The sequence below is a fragment of the Magnolia sinica genome, chromosome 9, assembly GCF_029962835.1.
Source record: "Magnolia sinica isolate HGM2019 chromosome 9, MsV1, whole genome shotgun sequence".
In the NCBI taxonomy this organism is placed as follows: domain Eukaryota; kingdom Viridiplantae; phylum Streptophyta; class Magnoliopsida; order Magnoliales; family Magnoliaceae; genus Magnolia; species Magnolia sinica.
In genome coordinates, this window is record NC_080581.1 from 49,245,111 (window position 1) to 49,250,360 (window position 5,250).

The following is a 5,250-nucleotide window of genomic DNA, read 5'->3' on the forward strand; positions in this document are numbered from 1 at the left end:
TGCATTTATATCATTTTCCTCTTTTAAAACATAAATTTCTCTCCTTTCCTTTGATTGAGTAGGCTTAGAAGTAATGGTTCTTGAGGAGGTATCCCATGATTGCACGTTTTTAGTGAGTTTATCAAAATAATCTCACACATCGTCGGCTTCCTTGTTCATGAATTCCCCATTACACATCATCTCCACAAATTGGCGCATGGATGAGGTCAATCTTTCATAGAAAAAGCTCATTATCTGCCATGTTCCATAGTCATGTTGTGGATATGAATTTATGATATCCTTAAATCGCTTCCAACATTAGAAGAAGGTCTCATCCTCTTTTTGTGTAAAATTCATTATTGTTTTCCTTAAGGTATTCATTTTTTGATATGGGAAGAACTTTTTAAGGAACTCCCTTGTCATCTTAGTCCATGTGCCAATGGATCGTGGTCTTAAGGAATGTAACCACGACTTAGCCTTTTCTTTCAAAGAGAAAGGAAATAATTTCAGTCTTACTGTGTCCTCAGACACATTTGGGAAATGTAATATAGATATTATTTCATTAAACTCTTTCATATGCAAGTATGGACTTTCATATTTTAGTCCGTGAAACTTAGGAAGGAGTTGAATCACCCCTGGTTTAACATCCACGATTCCTGCATTTAATGGGAATATCATGTAGGAAGGTGTACTCACCCCCGCTGGTTATAAATAATCTCAAAGAGTACACGGTGGGGGTGGATGATGCACCTCATTCTCATCCTGGGCCTCCTTAACTGGGTGTTGAGGTTGATGTGCAGCCATTACTTTTACTGACTCAGAGGATCTTAAGTGGTGTCTAATCCGGTGATGGATAAGCAACCCTTCAACTAATCCTCCTTCACTCAAGAGACGGAGAGTGTTGTCATGAACCCACTTGGGAATGAAACACTCACAGCCCTCAAGTAACTAAACAACTAAAACCTAAGAAAAGAAAACTAAAACATACAATAAATAAGAAATCTAAAAAGATAAGAGAGAGTTGGAGAGAAGCTACCTGATTAGGGTTGATGTGTTAGGATTCTACAAAACAAAAAACAATGTTAGTTTCTAAAAGCAATTTCAGAAAAATTCTAACCTAAAACCGTTGCAGAAAAATAAACCATAATCTTAACCTAATTTTAATACTAATTAATCTTAGAAAAATGCAGTCGTAGTCCCCGGCAACGATGCTAAAAACTTGTTCACAACCCCAAGTGCAGGGTCGTGATGTAGTAATAACTCGATGAGACTGAGGTCAAATCCATATGGACTAAACTTGTATGTATCCTGAAAGTAACTAGAAGTAGAACTAGAATAAGATTTAAATTTAAATCTTGAATAAAAGAGAGTAATTGTGAGTGAAGTATCAATAATCAAAAGGAAACTAGAGCACCAACGATCCACTTGTAGCTATCAGGATACTACCTTACTTGATTCAAGAAACACAATTGGAATTGGAGTCATATCTTATCCAATTGGAAGATGAAGCAATTAAACCAAATCTGAACTTTTCATTGACCTAGTCACTCATGAAAGAGTATTGCGATGATTTGAAGTGATTCCATCATCCTACTATGCCCAGGAGAAAATGGTGAACAACAGGATTTACCAATCTCACAATCTCAAAACAGAACAAGAAGATATTAAAAACCATCACAACATCTATTGTAATTTGAGTCACAATAAATCATACAAAACTGAAAATATTCCTTAAAATCAAACTAGAAATCAAGGAGGTTCAAGAAAAATAAGAATCAAAGCAAGAAAATCATCCCATCATGCTATAAGCTTCACCTCTTAGCCCTGCTAAGAGGTTTAGCCAACCATAGACAAGATTGGAACTAAAACCCTTAAATAAAATATTAAAAATAAATAAGGAAGGAAGAAATACTCTTGGGAGGCTTCTCCACCCTTTGTCTTTACTTCTGAAAACCTAATTCATCTTTAGAACTCCTCAAAGAACCCATATTTAAAGCCTTTATCCGACCGTCTTTGAAAACTGCTTCAAATTTATGCACTCTATGTAATATCTTCGATGTCAACGAACAGCCTTTGATGTCATCGAATGTAACTTGAATCCGAAAGTTGCACCTTTTCACACTGTGTAATGCCTTTCACACTGTGTAACTCTTCATGTCAACGAACATTCCTTCAATGTCATCGAACAGTCCTTCAATGTCATCGAACGTGTTTGATCAATCGAGAATGTGTTCAAAGTGTTCCAGCGAGTTGCTTCAGAAATCTTCAAAAATCTCTATGTCATCAAACTACTACCTTCGATGTCATCAAGCAGATCTTCGAGCAATCGAACAGATCTTCGATGTCATCGAGAACTGCATCCAATTTGTCTAGCGAACAAACTCGATTTTCATGTAATTCTTTCATGTCATCGACCCGTGTTCAATGTCATCAAACACTTGCTTTGATGTCATTGACCACCTGTTGATGACATAGACAGTGAAGTTCAGATTCTATGAATTTCTGTACTTTACACTTTCGACTTCCTTCATTCTCCACTTGGTTTCCTTGAATCTTGTGTAAGTGCACCCACCTTTGCACACTTGTTTGTCAATCACATGACTAGTTGTGTCTAGTAGTCAGATGAGTTCTTAGCAAATGAAGACCGGTGATGCAACTGGATCAAAAGCACGAAACTCACATTGAAGACAAAGAACTGCTTCTACGATCTTGACCTTGCTAATAGATGATCCCAAACCAAATAAGAAAACCTACTTAGGTCATTTATTCAAAGCCAATTCCGAGTTCATATTTTCTATCCTATTAGTCTAGGCTTTGAGAAAGTTTAAGTTGTTGAATGAATCGTATGACAAAGAATTAAAATAGAAAAATCTGTCCTAGTTCGACAGGAGAAGGTGCCACCGAATGGCACTTTCGGTAGCACCGAAGATACCTTCGATACCACCAAAAGTGCCCAAAACGTTCCAGCAGCTTTCAAAGAAAATTTGGTACCACCGACTCCTACCAACGTAAAAATTTTGGTGCCACTGAAAGGAGTAAAATTCATCCAGCAACTTCAAAATTTAATTCGGTACCATCGACTAATATTTCGGTGCCACCGAGTGAATTTCGGTACTACCGAAGGTTCACTCGGTATAATCGAGAACTAGCCGTTTTATATCCATTGGGACCTTTTCTCTATAAATATAGGACTCGAAACTTTGTGAAAATGTGGATTTAGGCATTTCAGAGTCCCTAGGTTGTCTCAAGTTCAAATCACTTATCCTAGACTCTACCCACACGAGATTCATGTTCTTTTCATTGTGATTCACCACTCATGAGCATTCAAAGCTCCTATTAATGAAGAACATGATCTCAAGCCTCCTCTAGAGTATAGAGACCGAACCTATGGGTAAAACCTTAGTCTCCATAATACTCTAGAGCATCCATTAGTTGAATCTCTTAGGAAATCCATTCATAACCTTCGTTAAAGATTCAACCAACTCTCATTACCTTGGTCACCTTTATAAGTATATCTTATGTAAGGTTCTTGATCGTGAAGCTAAGCTAATAGGAAAATCCAAGCTACGCGATCGGGGGAGCACCGGGAAGCTAATTCAAGCACGTGAGAGTGAAGATAAAGTAACCCAAGACGAGCTACAAAAGAGGACTCAATCCGACAAGTAAGTGTCATTGTTAAGAGTCCACAGTTTAGTCTTTATCCTTGTGTAGGATTGAGGCTAAGAGTTTACTATCAACAAACTCGATTAGGTGTCGTGTGTGAGACCTTGGCCGGTGGGCCTAAACGGAGGTGCCTAATGTGGGACCTAGCCGGTGGACCTAAACATAGGTGCCTTGTGTGGGACCTTGGCCGGTGGGCCTAAACGTAGGTGCCTTGTGTGGGACCTTAGCCGGTGGGCTTAAACGGAGGTGTCTTGCGTAAGACCTTGGCCGGTGGGCCTAAACGTGGGTTCTAGGTATAGGACCTTTGCTCTTACGGAGAGCATAAATTGGTGTCCTAGTGTAGGATTGTATAGGTTATTGGTGAACCTGATTTAAAACCCGTTAATAGTGAAATCTGGTACACTTTGGGATTGAGTGTGGATGCCGGGAGTAGAGTAGGCAAGTAGCCGAACAACTATATATTCCTGTGTTTGGAATTGTAATTTGTGCACCTATTTAACCATTTATTTAAGGTTAAATGATTTATTATTTATACATGATTAGATGAATGCTTAAGATTGATAGGAAGCACATTCCATACACACATATTCACTACTCTATAGGCTAGTCTCTTACATTACATATCTTGAGTAGCCTATATGATTGGAACCTCTATTGGCTTGGAAGCCTTTAGAGTTATATTGCCTTACTTGCTTTAAACTAAATGATTGTTTAAGTTAGGCAATTAGGATTTTTAAATAGGCATAATATTTGAAAAGTCATATTCACCCCCCTTTAGGATCTTGTCTTATATTCATTCTTCAGTATCAGTGGTATAAACCATAATTTCAATTGGTATCAGAGCGAGGTTCCTCTGAAAAAGGTCTAACAACCTAGAGGAAGATCTTGACTAAAGAAACAATTATGGGCAAAGGAAAGGGACCATCTGTCTCACGACCACCCATCTTTAATGGAACAAACTATGCATATTGGAAGGCCAGAATGATATATTTTCTCCAGGCCTTAGATGATGATGTATGGGACATTGTTGAAAATAGATATATTGCACCTACAAAACAAATTGTTATTGAGGATGGCCAAACAATCACCAAAACAAAACCAAAGGCCAAATGGACCCAATATGACAAAGATATGAGGATGTCTGAAGCCAAAGCCATGAATGCAATTTGCTACAGAGGTTCACAAGTATTCCATCAAATAAGTATGTGTGCAAACTCTAAGGTAGCATGGGAGTTATTAGAAACTACCATGAAGGAACTAATACAGTGAAAATGTCAAGGCTTTTACTCCTAACATCTCAGTTTGAACATATAAAGATGGAAGAAGATGAGATGTTCATGGAGTTTTTCACAAGATTAAATGGTATATGCAACTCCATGGGAGGACTTGGAGAAAGAATTCTGGTACCCAAAATATGTAGGAAAATTCTAAGATCCCTACCGGAACGTTTCAACTCCAAGGCCACTACTATAGAAGAGTGTATGAATATAGAAGAAATGAAAGTAGAAGAGCTGGTAGTTTCCCTACAAACCTATGAACTACATTTCAAAGCCTCTACAAAAACCAAAAACAATGCACTCAAAATTGTCAAAAACATGAATGTAATTA

The 5,250-nt window shown here is 37.9% G+C and overlaps 1 non-coding gene across 1 annotated transcript; it reads left to right on the top strand.

Moving 5' to 3' along the window:
* Positions 1-247: 247 nt before the first annotated feature.
* LOC131257174 (small nucleolar RNA R71) lies at positions 248-354 on the top strand. Its single transcript, XR_009177188.1, has one exon. It is a non-coding gene; the product is annotated as a small nucleolar RNA R71 (small nucleolar RNA).
* Positions 355-5,250: the final 4,896 nt, after the last annotated feature.